At 55.1% G+C, this 15,697-nt stretch overlaps 1 long non-coding RNA gene and 1 pseudogene across 1 annotated transcript; both read right to left on the minus strand.

The window, feature by feature from the left end:
* Nucleotides 1-3,852: 3,852 nt before the first annotated feature.
* Nucleotides 3,853-6,195, minus strand: LOC115501421 (annotated as a pseudogene).
* Nucleotides 6,196-6,829: 634 nt separating this feature from the next.
* Nucleotides 6,830-7,677, minus strand: LOC116737733. Its single transcript, XR_004342909.1, has 2 exons — nt 7,640-7,677; nt 6,830-7,375 (listed from the first exon to the last, which is right to left on the minus strand). It is a non-coding gene; the product is annotated as an uncharacterized LOC116737733 (long non-coding RNA).
* Between the last annotated feature and the right edge of the window lie 8,020 nt (nt 7,678-15,697).

A 15,697-nucleotide genomic window follows, 5' to 3' on the forward strand; every position in this document is an offset into this window, starting at 1 on the left:
AGAGGAGTGGCTTGGGTGGCAGGCGTTGGGGAAATGATGCATCGCTCAGTCTTGCTCTAAAGGAGTCCACGGCCCGGCGATAATCGGGACACTGAGTGAGCAGCGCCTCTAGGAGAGCGAGCGGCTGGGTGTGTGGGGTCGGGAGCTCAGAGCGTCCTGGGTGGGGGGGGGGGAAACGCGGCTCCCAGGGGTGGGGCAGTGAGGGCAGCGGAACCCCCATAACACCAACATTTTAGGGGCAAGGAGAGCCCTTAACGGAAAGAGGAGACCACGGAAGGGGTGATGTCCCAGAAAATGAGACAAGAGTTTTGAACGGGAGGGGAAAACAGTGCTGTGGAGAAATGTCGTGGGATTTGCCCACCACCGGCAGGCTCAGGGAGAGCAGTCTCAGAAGGCTGGGGGGGCCCGCTCCCCAGGAGAAGAGGGGAGGGACAAGATCCTACATGGGGAGTGGAGGGGAGCAGGTAGGGTGGTGTGGACCCCCTCTTTGCACCAGCCCCTCTCCACCCAGGGAATGCGGTCACCCAGCTGTCCCTGTGGCCACCCACCTGCTCCTACAACCACCCACCTGCCCCTGTGGCCACCCACCTGCCCCTGTGGTCACCCACGTGCCTGTGGATGTGCACTGAGGGAGGGGACTTAGGAACGGGCTGGCAGGTATGACACGTTCGCTGACGTCATGCCATCTGAAGGGGTCACCAGCAGTGGCCTCCCCCAGGGTCCGTTCCAGCCCTTTCCGTCTTCCAAGGCCGAATGCAACAATGGAAGGAGGGCCTGGGGCTGCCCGGGGAGCCCTGGGACTGCGCTGCCCCTTGTCCCCTGCCCCAGCCTTTGTCTCCTGGGGTCACCTTGGTCTCCAGCCCGAGGGCCTGGCTCACTCTCCCCTTCATCGTCTACCTGCCCATGGGCTTCCCTCACGAGCTGCCCACCCGGAGCACCCTCTGTGCGGGGCTGTGTGCGAGGCGTCCTCTTGGGCCCTGCGTTCCCCGTGCTCTGCCCAGAGGGTTCCTGTGCCCGTGAGCGGCCGCCCCTGGTGGGATCTGAGTTCAAGGGGAAGCTACCCGTTTTCAGTCCCTCGTGAGTCCCCTGGGTCTCCCTGCCCTCAGGATGCTTGTGTCTCTCCTTAGTGCACACCCTCTGCCTTGCCTCCCCCTTCCTCTCCTCCCTGACCCCTGCGAGGGTGCCCCTTGGTCTCCAGCTCCCATGTGGGAGCATAGAGTTTAAGCCACGTTTTTGGGTCTCAGACACCAAGAATCTAAGTCCATTTATACTTTGACCATTTCTGTCGCCGGCAACCAGCCAGGAGGTTACTCCGTTTACCGTCTGTCTGTCTGTCCATCCAGTGAGCCATTCACTCGCTGCTTCTGCTACACGTGTGTGGCCACACGTCCCCCCAGGTGTGGGAGATGCCAGAGGTGCGGCCTCATCCCCTTTGTCCAAGGACATCGCCGCGTCCGTCCGGGAAAGAGGCACGGCCGATGGGAGCCCCGGGGAGTGCGGTTGGGTCCAGGGAGGGGTGGGGGCAGTGGGACGCGAGGGCGTCAGAGGGCTTTGGGGGCAGTGCCCGCTGCGCCAGCACCTCAGGGGTCAGGCATTCTGGGTAGAGGAGGGTGGACGAGTCGCGCCGACCCCAAGTGACCGGAGGGAGCTCAGAAGCAGGGCATTCTGACCTTCACACTTGGTTTGTTTGTAGCAAACAAGGTGCTTCAGTTACAAAGAATTTATTTTATTTTTATTTTATTTTATTTTATTTTATTTTATTTTATTTTATTTTATTTTATCTTATTTTATTTGTTATTTTATGTTATTTTATTTATTTGTTTATTTTAATGTTTTTTATTTATTTTTGAGAGAGAGAGAGAGACAGCATGAGTGGGTGAAGGACAGAGAGAGAGGGAGACACAGAATCCGAAGCGGGCTCCAGGCTCCGAGGTGTCCGCACAGAGCCCGACGCGGGGCTTGAACTCACGAACCCGCGAGATCACGACCTGAGCCGAAGTCGGATGCTTAACCGACTAAGCCACCCAGGCGCCCTCAGTCTGTTTTAAAACACCAACGTCATGGATCTAATTCGTGGCTTCATCAGTTCCTACTTGATCTTGTTTTTCTCTAGAAGTAAGATCCGTTCTTCAAGTTGCTAAAATACTTGTTTTGATGTTTTCTCGGTGTTACTGAAATCTTGTCAGACACCCCCGCCCCTGCACCCCCAGAGAATACGGTCTCAGATCCTCGTGGGCGCCGAGGGTCTCGGCAGGTTGGCGTATGCTTGGCTGGGGCTCTGAAGCTTATCTTCCTCATAAGTTGTAGCTTCTGCGATCTGTCTTTCCTGCCCGGATGGCACGTTCCTTTAGTTTCGCTTGGCCAGAGTTATGGAACGTCTGTACTGTCATTATGATATACTGACTCGCTTTGTTAGTGTTACTTAAAAAGCATGCGTGCGTTATGCGTGTCTCACTGTGCTTGAGGGGGCAGGTAGTAGGTTCGTCTCCCGGGAGGGGGTAGGGCTGTGTTTGCACGTCAATGTTCCTCTTTAGGACTTGGGTCCTAAACTGAGCATCTCAGGACTGACCCCCCCCCCCCCCCCGGCCCAGTAGACTGTGAGTGCCACATGTTGGCAGACTGGCCGGACCTCCTCTCTACCTGGGTCACCACACCTGCTGATCAGTCCTTCCTCCTGTTCTCGGAACGGTTCCTGTTTTTTCCAGGACTGTTTGACTCACATACAGTTCCCTGTTTATATCTTTTGCTATTTACCGATGGGAATGAACATTTCCCTGTTTATTATAAACAAATGTACTTAGAAGCACACACGTTCATATGCAGCAACATCCCCTTTCTTATTAAAACCTATAGGGGCACCTGGGTGGCTCATTCGGTTAAGCTTCTGACTTCGGCTCAGGTCACGATCTCGCGGTCCGTGAGTTCGAGCCCCGCGTCGGGCTCTGTGCTGACAGCTCAGAGCCTGGAGCCTGTTTCAGATTCTGTGTCTGCCTCTGTCTCTGCTCCTACCCTGCTCACACTCTGTCTCTCTCTCTCCCTCTCTCTCTCAAAAGTAAATAAACATTAAAAAAACCCACCTATAACAACTTCAAAAATTCGAATATAATCCTTCTCTTCTGTATTGTGTTATACTTTTTTGTAACGGTTTACAGTGACTCTTCTCTTTTTGCTGTTACTATGAATTTAGGTCTTTCCCAAATGAATTGTAGCAGACACCCTTGGGCGGCCACTCCCCTCACCCATTACCCCCGTTCACTTGGTGGTGGGACCCACGTTGCATTTTTCAGTCCACCCTTCCTCAGGTGGCTCGGGTAAATCCTGACTAGGCTAGGGGATCACACGCTTCCGTCCCCGCTGCCTGCTTGAAGGGTTTGGGTTTGGTGTCCGGTTTGGGCCAAAATAGATAGGAAGAGGCCTGCTGGATGGTTTCTGGGAAAATTGCCCCCCCCCTTTTTTTTAACTTGGAATTTTATTTATTTATTTATTTATTTTTATTTATTTTTAAATTTTTTTTTTTAACTTGGAATTTTAATTATGTACATGAATAACAGCAGGAGAATGGGGAGTTCCGAGGCTGGACACTGTCTCTAGGTGAAAAGATTACTAACAGTTCACTCGTAATTGGCATCACCCAGGATAACAGAGAAGGCTCGCGTAGTTTTTCCTGAAGAAGAAAGCCGATTTACGACATTCAGGACTGACTTCTCTGCCATGGCTAACTGGGGTGTCTCTTTGGGACAGAGTGCGAGCAGGGGAGGGGCAGAGAGAGAGGGAGACACAGAATCTGAAACAGGCTCCAGGCTCTGAGCTGTCAGCACAGAGCCTGACGCGGGGCTCGAACTCACAGACCGCGAGATCACGACCTGAGCAGAAGTCGGACGCTTAACCGACCGAGCCACCCAGGCGCCCCACTGGGGTGACTCTTGATCAGATGGGGGCCCCCAGATGTGGGGTGAGCTGATCGTTTGCAAGGGAGCGGTGGACAAGACAGCGGAGGGGAGGCTGTCTGCAAGGAGGCAGTGGTTGGGGGCTGTTTTTAAAGGGGGAAGTTGAGGTACGGTGATGCGGGGGATTCTTTTTTGGTAGCTGGGCCTGGTTGTAAGTAGCCCGCTGGTCACTTAGGGCCTGTGGATACCCCGGGGCGGTCGCCTGATGGGCCTGTGTGCATTCCATCGCTCAAGCCTGCTTGCCTAAACCCAGCCTCTACGTTCTCTGCCGTTTTCCTATAGAAATACTGGTTTCCTGCAGGGACTTCCCCCACGTTTACCTACAACTGATTAAAATGGGCAGAACGTGGAACACTCTAGTTATTTCCAGGTGAATTCTTCACATTTCCTGGCTTTTGGAAGTTCTCCTTCCAGACATCTTCTACGACCGCGTATCCTCGTAAAGCCCCGTCATGTAATTTCTCTCCACGGATCTGGACAGATACAGTGGCTTGTTGTGGGGAATCAAGAGAGGCAGTTCATCTCATGAACCCAGAGGACACCCCAGCTTCTTTAGTTTTGAACCTTTAGCCGAAAGAAATCCAACAATGCCAGCAAAGCCATTGACACCAAGTCTCGGAAAAGATCCGGGAGGCGCACCTTGGAGATACCCGCGGCTGTCTGGCCCCCATCGAGCCAAACTCTGCATCTCGGGCTTCGTGTGTGAGTGTATTTCCGGACCCCAACTGGTCTGTGGCTCACGGTAATGTTGGAGGTGTGAGACGCTTCCTTCAAGGCGGGCCCTCAGCTCCTCCACACATTTAGATTGACCCCCGGGGACGGAGTAGAGCGAAAGCCCATTGACTTCCACGGAGGTTTGGTGAGGTGAGCCCTTTTCAGGGGAGGCGTAGACCTTGAAGGTGAGCCGACTCAGGCTGGCCGGCCCCACAGACCTCGGAGTTACCTTGAACGTGCTGCTGGCAGAGGGCGCTCCGGCCTCCCCTGCTCTGAAAAAGGCCCAAGAAGAGATGGTCTTTCTTTCCACCACTGTATGGTGTTGGGTCTGCATGGGATCATTGGAGTAGGAGCGCCAGCTTGCCAAGGAGGTAAGTCACTGGAGGAGCTAATTCACGAAGGATGGACGGGTAGGAAAACAAAACCCCAGCTCCTTGGTGACGCTGACCGGACAACCCTAGACTCAACCTACCTCATGGGCGTCTTATCTTCTGAGATAATAGTTTTTCCCTACTGTCTGAGCCATTTTGAATAGATTTTTTTTTTTTTGGTTACTGGCAAGAGAAAACATTCTATATGTAAGTGAAATAATTCACTTATTTCAATCAGTCCCATTATTTAGGTTTTGCTCCTTGAAATGTCACGACACAGCCAGTAGGAGCCCCTCTAATTGGAAACACGCCCTTTCAGTACTGCCTCTGATTTTCTTGAGAACGCCCTTTCTTTTTTTTTTTTTTTTTTTTTTTTTTTAGCGACAATAGTATGTTCCAGGCGTATCCTGAGGTTTGCCTGCTCGAAGGTATGGAGTCAGCTGCCCTCCAAGGAGCCCGCGTTTTAGTGGAGAATAATATTGTAGACCACAGTCCGGTTTCCAAGGAGCTGGTGTAGGTAGAAAAGACCATTGTTGCTGTCGGGACTCTTTTCGTTGTGACAGGGCTGGAAAAATCATTTCCTTCACGTGTCCATAGTTCTTACAAATCAGTAAGAAAAAGACCAAAATCCCAGGGAGAAACGGAGCGGCCGGCCCACAGAAAAGGAAATACCAGTGGCTTCTACGATATGGAAAGATGCCCAACTTTACTCAGCGTAAGAGAAACGGAAATTAAAATGACACGAGGGTACCGTTTCTCACCTGTCACACTGGCTGCGGCGAGGGCGTTCAAGAGCACGGTGTTGGCAAGACTGAGGGAAAGGGGGCATCCTCACGCATCACTGGCCTCACTGATGGGAGCGTAAATTGCCACAGCATCTGTGGGGGGGCAGCTTGACACGTGCCAAATGCACACAGGCTTGTGGCCCAGAAATTCCATTTTTAGGATATCGTGCTACGTGTATACTTACAGTTGAGAAACCCTGTATGTGCCCGGCGATTTCTCGTAGCAAAACACTTCTTTTTTATATTTACACAAGATTGCCAGCGTCCTAAATGTCCACTTAGACGAAGCTGGTAGACTGTTTTGCTACATCAAAACAGTGGCACCCTTTTTAAGAAATATTTATTTCAGTTAAAATATTTATTCATTTTTGAGAGAGAGGGAGAGAGAGAGCAGGAGAGGGGCAGGGAGACAGGAGACACAGAATCCCAAGCAGGCTCCACACTGTCAGCCCAGAGCCGGATGTGGGGCTCGAAGTCACGAACCTGAGATTATGACCTGAGCCGAAGTCGGACGCTCCACCTACTGAGCCCCCCGGGCGCCCCCAAACAGTGACACCCTTAAGCACAAGGAAGCTCTTTAAGTGCTGATACACGATGGTCTCCTGATTGAACCTGCAAGGTGGAAAAACCAAGCTGCGGAACAGCGTGGGGAATATGCTACCACGTGCAGGAGGAGGAGGAGGACGAGGACGATCGGCGTGTCTCCGCTCGTGAACGTGCGTAGGGAAGACGTACGGCGACCACAGGAGGCGGAGACACTGGGTGGCGCGGGGCTGAGCGGGAGACCCTAGCGAATGCCACTTTCTTTCTGCCTTTCCCACTTTGCGTCATGGAAAGTTACCGCCCACGAGAAGAGTAAACCAGAAACGATGCTGTCCCTGTTTCTGTTGACGTCACTTGCTTTGTCAGGCTTATGGGACTCGGCTACTGGAGTCCATCTGGCTATTTCTTTATTATTTATGTTGCCTGGGAGTTACTCGTTTGCCTGTGTCTCTCCCGAGGGAAGGACTTATTTTTAACGGGCCTTCGTGCCCAGTGTGTTTTAGCAAACACCTCTCAGCACCCGCAAGCCTGATACCGTGCTGTATCCAGAAGAAACCAAAATGAGGACGTCCTGCTGGGAATGTGGTCCCTGCCGAGGGAAGCTGGCTCACCGCGGCTGGGGATCCGGCCGTCCGCACCAATTACTGTGGCATTAAGTGTGCGGGAATGAAGCATGCACAGGGCAAAAGCAGTAGAGAGCAAAGCCGATGAGGTCTGGCGGGGGGCGGCGGGATCACCGGGGAGGACCCCGAAAAACCGGAATCCGACCAGGGATTAGAAGGCTGAACAGAACGTCCCAGAAACAGGGACTACAAGCAAACTGCAGAGTGGGTTCTGGGAAACACAGGGGTCCGGCCCACGTGGGGAGACGGGAGGTGAGGATGGGCTGTCGTGGAATAAGGTGGGAGAGGGGCGGGCCAAGTGGAAAGAGCGTCGAAGGCCAAGAAGCTTGGATTTTTATCCCGCAGGCAACAGGCGGGTAGCGATGAGCCCCCGAGCTTGGCGCAGGGAAGGCCTGTAAGTGTTGGAAGTTGACCAAGTTAGTTCCGAGGCGACGCTGTACCTCACTGAGGAGCTCCTGTGGACCAGCCCCCCCCCCCTGCCCTCCTCCCCTGCAACCTTAAGCATGACCCTCCCAGGGAAGAGCCACCTCGTGAGGCCAGTGTGTGTGTGTGTGTGTGTGTGTGTGTGTGTGTGTGTGTGTTCGGATGGGGAGGCCTTGGGGCCCCTGGGTGGCTCAGTCGGTTGAGCGTCTGACTTTGGCTCAGGTCATGATCACCTGGTTTGTGGGTTCAAGCCCTGTGTCCGGCTCTGTGCTGACAGCTCGGAGCCTGGAGCCCGCTTCGGATTCTGCGTCTCCCCCTCTCTCTGCACGTCTCCAGCTCGCGCTGTCTCTCTCTCAAAAATAAATAAGCGTCAAAAAAATTAAAAGAAATTAGATGGGGAGGCCTTCCCAGCCCCACACTGGGAGGCCCCCTTCCCTCCTCCTCCCCCAACCGGGGTCGCTGTGTGCCTCCCTGGCCCGCCAGGCCCGCCTTCTTGGGCTCCGGGCTGGTGGAGACCCGGGTGCCCCCACACCCGGGGGCCCGCTGGGCTTCCGAGGGGGAGGGGTCCGGGCTCTGCTATTCAGAGAGTCCGCTCTTCCCCCTGGGACCGCGACTTGTCTTCCGGCAGGATGGGTGCCCGCCGCCGCGTGTCCACCGGCTCCTCGCTGTGCGCGGGCTCCAACAACCAAGTGCAGCTGTGGCTGGTGGGCCAGCCCAGGGAGGCGGCGCTCAAGACCGGTGCGGGAACAGGACACGGCGGGGACAGGTGACACAAGGGCCCGGACGGGGCGCACAGCGCGCTCCCCCGCGGCCTCCTTGGAGGTGACCAGTGCGCGCCCGCCCGTCGTGGCACAGAGCTCGGCCTTTCCTCGAATAGGCCGTCCGTCCTCCCGTGTCCCCCGTTCTTAAAAGCTGCCGTTTCAAGCCTTCTGCAGCGTCGCTAGGTGGGGGACCTGCGGGCCCTCCCCGGGTACCCGGCGGGGATGCGGGCGCCGGGGAGGAAGCCCGAGATGCGAAGCCCGCGTTTCCCAGCCTTTTCCCTGCTCTCGCCGCATCCACCTGCTACCCCCCCCCCCCCCGTTCCCTTCCTCCGCTTCTAACCGAGAGTGCGCGCCGTCAGTTCTGTCTCCCGGACTTCCCCGGCCTCGGGCCCCAGCCCGCGCCCCCGCCCACCGGCCACCGGGGCCGCCTTGAACCCGAGTCGCCTGCGCGCCCTCCACCGCCCCGCCCCCCCCTTCCACCACCAGAGCGGTTCTCCAAACGTTCCCACCTTCAAAGGTGCCCCCGCGCAGAACACGGGAGTAGCTTCCGTGTGTCCTCGGGACCAGCCCAACGCCCGTGGCTTACCCTCGAGGCTGCACGGTGTGGTCGTGCCCCTCTCCCCACAGCCCTGCCCTGAGCCCCAGCTCCAGGACGCGACTCGGCTCGCTTCGGCCCCGTCTCCCGGTACCCCTGCGCGGCATGCCTCCCCGCCTCTCCCTCTCCCGCGCGGCCCGAACCAGCGCCGCCCCCTGGAGGGGTCTCTCTAGTCGGCACGTCGTGCGGAAGGCCTGCCAGGGCCGGGGACTGCCCGCTGCATCCTGGGGGCGCTGGCGAGGGCGCCCCTGCCGTTCTGCTCCGCGGTCCCCGCGCCCGGGGGCGCTCCCTCGGGGCGCGGCGCGTGGCGCGGTGACTACAGGGAGGAAGAAGCGAGGAATGGGGGGCACCTCCCCGTCTCGTCTCTTCCGCCTCACCCCGACCCGCGTGGGGTCGTGGGGCCACCTGCTCCGTGCGCGCCCCCTTGGCTGTGCGGCTCCTTGCGCGCGCCTTTCCCCAGAGGCCCTCGGAAGGGCGTCCGGCGCGGGCAGGGCTCAGTCCCGGGGCTGCTTCCGGGGAGCCCCGCGGTGGCTGAGCCCCTGTCGCCCGCAGGAAGCGGAGTCTCAGGCGGACGTGCAGGGCCCCGGGGCCAGTGGGGACGAGTTCAGGTTCCCGTGCTACCGCTGGGTGGAGGGCGCTGGCATCCTGAGACTGCCCGAGGGCACCGGTGAGCGCGGGGCTGGGGGTGTGAGGAGGCCTGGTCGGGGGAGCGGAAGAAAGGGGGCAGGGCGCGCGGGCTGGAACCTGGAAATCGGGGTTCGGGGCGGTTCTGGAAGAGGCGGGTTGCTGGAGATACACCTGCCGGCCGGAGGCTGGGGGAGGGCAAGATGCTGAAGCGTCAGGGCCAGCGGGCAGGGCCGGCAGGGGAGGCGTCCTTGGCGGGCAGGGGAGAGGCTCTCCGGAGGAGCCTCACTGCCCACCCGTCCTCCCCACGCGTAGGCCGCACGGTGCTGGACGACCCTTAGGGCCTGTTCAGGCAGCGCCGGGAACACGAGCTGGAGGAGCGGAGGAAGCTGTACCGGTCAGCCCTCCCCCCGCACCCGACTCCTCCCGACCCCACCCGACAGCCCGCCCCCCCCCCCCCCCCCCCCCGCACCCGACTCCTCCCGACCCCACCCGACAGCCCTCCCCCCGCACCCGACTCCTCCTGACCTAGCGATGCAGGAGAGGGCGACGGAAGGCACGGCCGCGGAAAGCACCCCTTTCTGGGTACTTGCTCTCTGCCTCCGGCGGGTACCTGCGCGGCCCCCTGCGCCCCGCGGCCCATACGGGGCTCTGGGCGCCACCTGCTGGCCGCCAGGCAGTACTGGACAGAGGACCTGCCTTGGGCGCAGAAATTCGGAGAAAGGGGCGAGCTGCTGGGGCCTCAGGGAACTTTGGAACACCTCCTCCCTGCAGCCCCTAGAGGAGCTCAGGGCCGGGTTATGGCTGGGCTGGGGATTCTCACCTAGTGACTACAGTCCGGGGTAGGATGACAACACCAGCGTTGTGCGTTTATTTTCTGAATTCTTGTATTTTATTTTATTTTTTTTTAAGTTTAGTTATTTGAGAGAGAGCACAAGCGGGGGGGGGGGCGGAGGAGGGGGGAGGGGGAGGCGGAGGGGATGGAGAATCCCAAGCAGACTCCATGCCGTCAGCGCAGAGCCTGACGCGGGGCTCAAGCTCACGAACTGTGAGATCATGACCCGAGTCAAAGTCGGGTGCTTAACGGACTGAACCACCCAGGTGCCCCTTTCTCACCAACACTTATTATTTTCTTGTCTTTTTGACAATAGCTGCCTAACAGGTGTGAGATGATAATCTTATTATAGTTTTGATTTGTTGTTTGGTCTGGTTTAGGTGGCTGTCTGCTTTTTGTGTGAGAATTTTCTCTGTTCTGTTTTTATGTGACTATTCAGAAAGATCCAACACCTATTGCCACCACCTTCCCAGGAACTCTGTGTATTAGTTTTTGTAGTTAAGAACCCCTGAGGTATGGGAAGCTTAATCTGGGCATTATTTGGAAGGTCGCTATGGCAGGGAGCCAGTGTTGATTTCTGAGGAATGGAAGCGTCATCAGATCGGTTCAGAAGTTTAACTTGGCAGAAGTTTGGCGACTGGGGAAAGGTAGTGGAACGGGAAAGGCCAATTATGACGGTACCTCAGCTCTCCAAATGGGAGATGCTACTGAGGGAGGGGTGAGGGGGAATGGGTGTGAGAAACACGGTGGGGGCCGAATCAAGTGGCTTGGTGATGGGTGGCGGGAGAAGAAGGAGAGTTGGAGATGTGCCAGTCAACCGGAAACTCCTGGAATGAATGTCTGGGGAAATGGCAGAGTCCCAAACGTCAGTAGGGATGAGGGCAGTGACTGCCGAGAGGGGGACCAGGGGGTTGAGGGGGAGATACCACTAAGCTTTTGAAAATCAGTTTGGCGAGTTACGGGGTCCTGGGCGGAGACGCGGGTGGGTGTCCGGAGCTCGGGGAAAGATCCACGCCGGACACACGGATGTGGGGGTCGTCTGCGTTCCGCACCCAAGGAAAAGATAACAAACGGCACTAAAACAATATTTGCGGAAAAGTTAGAAAAACTGCTTGTGGATGAAGGAACCATCTGGCTACATCAAAAATAAAAAGGCAGCACGGAAGCTTTATGTGCGCAGGAAGGGCCCGTGGCTTTCTCTCCGAGTGGTCTGGCTCTGTTTATGGGGGAGTCACTAACGTTTATTTTTGGGACAGAGAGACAGAGCATGAATGGGGGAGGGGCAGAGAGAGAGAGGGAGACACAGAATCGGAAACAGGCTCGAGGCTCTGAGCCGTCAGCCCAGAGCCCGACGCGGGGCTCGAACTCGCGGACCGCGAGATCGTGACCTGAGCTGAAGTCGGACGCTTAACCGACTGAGCCACCCAGGCGCCCCTAAAACAATTTTTTTTAAAGAATGGGATTAGTGATGGCAAATTTGCACAAAAGAAGGCCACGCAGTCACGAGAATGAAAGAACAACTAATGAGCAACCACGGGAACGAATTTCACAAACACGTTGTTGAACAAAAGAAACCAGACGGGAAAGAGTACGGATGCTGCAGCTTTATACAAAGTACGGAAACAGGCAAAACGAATCCGTGGTGCCACAGGTCGGAACAGTGGTTACCTTTGGAGGAGGGTACTGACCGGGAGGGGTCATGAGAGGCTTCTGGGGGACTGGTCATTTTCCATGGTGATTGTTTTTCCCTTTTACCTGGGTGCTGATTGGATATGAGTGCGTCCAGCCTGAGAAAGCCATCAGGTTGTACCCTGGTAACAATCCGCTTTTATATATGTAACTTGTACTTCGAGACATGAAGATTAAAAGAGGATTGGCCACAGTTAAGCCACATGGACCTTCAGAGTGAAGTTACTTAGTATCTAATACAGTTTAGGAAAAGGACCCCTTTGCCAATATCGTTGTCAAATGAAAACAAATCCAGATTTAAGTAAGTGGAAATTATTCAAGAGTATTGCATGGGGAGACCACTTTGACCACGAGATCTGCAAGTGTCTCAAGTGTCAGACAGAAAGAAATTTTCTCTGGTACGAGAAGTGTTCAAGCTAGAAAGAACCAGGGGTGGTGATGTGGTCAAACCTTGGAGCAAAAAACCAATCAACCAACCAACCAAACGAAACCCTTGGAGCAGAAAGTATCTCTCCTTCAGGTTGGCTGAAGGGGTGTTCCCCAATACTAGAAATTCTTTGATTTTTTCTGACCTCTAGCCCTCTGCATTAAGGTTGGGCGTGGGGTGGGGGAGATGGGCTGTACACGCCCGGTGCATACCGTCCAGACGCACCATTGATTCTCCCGGGGGAAGGCAGACAGGTGTTGGGAATCCCTCTATGAGGCGGGACCAGGAGTCAGTAACGGTGATGAAACGGGTCTCGGGGAGGACTGAAGGCAGGGTGGCATGAGGGGTTGAAACTCGAGGGAATCTGGCCTTTATTTGTTTATTTATGGCCCACACGTCTTGGACTCATATACATCTTTCTTCCCATTAAGGTTTTTTCTTTTTGTTTTTTAATGTCTGAGAGACAAAGAGACAGAGCATGAACAGGGGAGGGGCAGAGAGCGAGGGAGGCGCAGAATCCGAAGCAGGTTCCAGGCTCCGAGCTGTCAGCACAGAGCCCGACGCGGGGCTCGAACTCGTGAACCGTGAGATCATGACCTGAGCCGAAGTCGGACGCTCAACCGACCGAGCCACTCAGGCGCCCCTCCCATTAGGTTTTAAAAAAAATAATCGGCTTTAGTTTTTAGAGCAGTCTTAGATTTACAGGAAATAATTGAGGAGACAGTACAGAGAGTTCCCAACACATCTCTGCTCCCCCATCTTGTGTGTAGTTTTCCTATTAACGTTACACGTTATTAATAATAATACATAACGTACCTTGCAGTGATATTGCACATTTGTTACAATCATTGACCTGATCCCGATGCAGTGGCTAAACTAAAGCGACTGTCGTAACTGATAGAAGACTTGGCGAAAGTCCATAGCTTACGTTAAAGTTGACTCCTGGTGTTACAGGTACAAGGTTTTGACAAGGGTGTGATGACGCGTATTCCTCGACGGTATCACACAGATTGGTCTCACTGGCCTAAACCCCCCCATTCATCCTGCCTGCCTCCCCCACGGCCTCTCTGGCAACCACCCGTCTTCTGTCTCCGCGATTCTGCTTGTTCCAGAGTGTCACATAGTTGGAATTACGCGGTGTGCTGCCCTTTTTTTAGTTATTTATTTCTTTTGGGGGGTGGGCGAGGAAGGGCAGACAGAGAGAGAGAGAGAGAATCCCGAGCAGGCTCTGCACTGTCAGACAAGTCAGTTTTAGATGGAAGGCCGTGGAAATAGGATCTGAAGTCTTTCCTATGATCTCTCCAGCTCTGTGATAGGTCCCAGCGTATTTTGGTTTAACTGTACATCTTTATGAATTTTGTGAATTTTGACAAATTTGAGAAACTGTACTAATTGATAAAGGTCTGAAAGCCCTGACAATAGGACCTAAAACCCACCTAAATAGTGCAGAACATCCCTGCCTTCAATAGAGTTTCATTTCGGACCTGCCCCTTCACAAAGCCACGACACGACAGCCGTTGCAATTGATGACTTCAGATGGGTCCACGTGTGCCCGGTATTGGTCTCCTTTGGCTTCAGTCGCAAGCCCTGCTTCCTCTTTAAATCTCGGGGTTTCCCGGTGTGTGATAATGACCTTTACCATTTGCCGAATGCTTCTTTTTTTAAAAAAATATTTATTTTGAGAGAGAGAGAGCGAGCGAGCACACGCAGGGGAGGGGCAGAGAGACAGGGAGAGAGAATCCCAACCAGACTCCGTACTCAGTGCAGAGCCCGACGTGGGGCTCGATCTCACAACGGTGAGATCACGACCAGGGCTGAAACCAAGAGTTGGACGCTTAGCCAGCTGAGCCCCCCAGGTGCCCCTTTGTTGAATGCATCTTAAACATTACATATTGCGTTAAGAGCAGTTTCCACAGTAACCCTTTCAGTGTCCAAGCAGCTTTATGATGTCGGTGTGATTGTTTTTATTTCGTAGCTGAGGACGCAGAGACTCTGAGCAGCTCGGTAACGTGTCATGGGTCGCACGGTCACAAGTTAGAGGCGGGGCCGGAATTGGACTCGAGCGTGTCCGGCTCAAAAGCTTGTGCCCTTAACCACCACTCCGGCTTCCCCCCTCACCTCGCACCCTGAGGTTCTTCCCTTGAGATGGTCTCAAATCTTTAGATGTCACTCAAAGCAGATGGCCTCATCTGGACACGATTTAACCCTGTTTAACGTGGAGGACTTTCCCATTGCCTAAAGATGTTGCGGCGGTGAGGACGGAGATTCCCAAAGTCCCCCTGACAAGTTTAACGTTCAGTTTTTGATTCATATTTTCTAACTGGAGGTAACGGGTAGCTGTAGGTTTTCCCCCAAAGGGGATATTTGCTGAAGGCGTAGTACCATGGTGGTCTCTTGGCAGGCATACCCGTGCTCCTGTGCCGTAGAGAAAAAAACTCTGTATTCTTTCCACAGATAGATAGATAAACGTATCTATAGATCTATACCTGTAGAGTAGATCTCTATCTATCCGTATATCTTTAACTGTATATGTGTTTAACGATCTTCCCCACGACTCGTCTCCCTGAGAAAGAAATTCACAGAGAAATCCACACAGAAATTTAGCGTACTATTTGGCACACGGGCCATCATCAGAGACTTACTGGCCAAGTGGAGTTGAAGTGTCTTAGCATCGAGCCCGGCACCTCCACGCGTCTCTGCTGACCTCTTGGCTTCATCGCCTTGACTTCGGGCCATCGATGGGAAGTACAAAACAGCACGGGGGTCCGGTCCCGAGACGTCACCGTCACAGGCTCACGTGCTGGGTTCCCGTCCAGTGGTGGAGATCGCGTGGCGTGGAAATGGCGTGGCAGGGAAATGCCCCGATGCCTTTGGTCACCACTAGGGCCACAAACGGAGACGGGGTTGGTGGAGCGGTAATGTCTGGGGAGACAGCGCCCTGAGATCTCTTCTTCCACCCAGATACCCTCTTTGGTTGCCAGGCTCTCTGCTTTCACAGTCGGGTACGAACCTTGCTGTCAGAAACCAGGTGCTGAGGTGATCTGGAGGCCACCGTTCGTTCAGACTCACGGTCCATTTCTCGCTTCGGCGCCAGTGGTCCCAGATCACTGACTGTCGTCGAGAAGCGCACCATCGTGGAGCCACGGAAGTACGGTGCTTTTCCATTGGTGGGGGGGAGCTTGGACCAGACTGCTGTTCTCAAAGGCGGCTGTTACGTCTCCCAGAGCCGCGGCCTTCGTGGTCATGTGGTTCGGGCCCCGAAAGACAACCAGTGAGCGCTTAACCGAGCGCTTTGTTGCCGGACCCTCGCCAGCCCCCCACTCCGCCTCGAGTTTTCCACCGCACGTAGAGCTTACTAAA

This window comes from Lynx canadensis, chromosome E1 (genome assembly GCF_007474595.2).
Source record: "Lynx canadensis isolate LIC74 chromosome E1, mLynCan4.pri.v2, whole genome shotgun sequence".
Classification (NCBI taxonomy): domain Eukaryota; kingdom Metazoa; phylum Chordata; class Mammalia; order Carnivora; family Felidae; genus Lynx; species Lynx canadensis.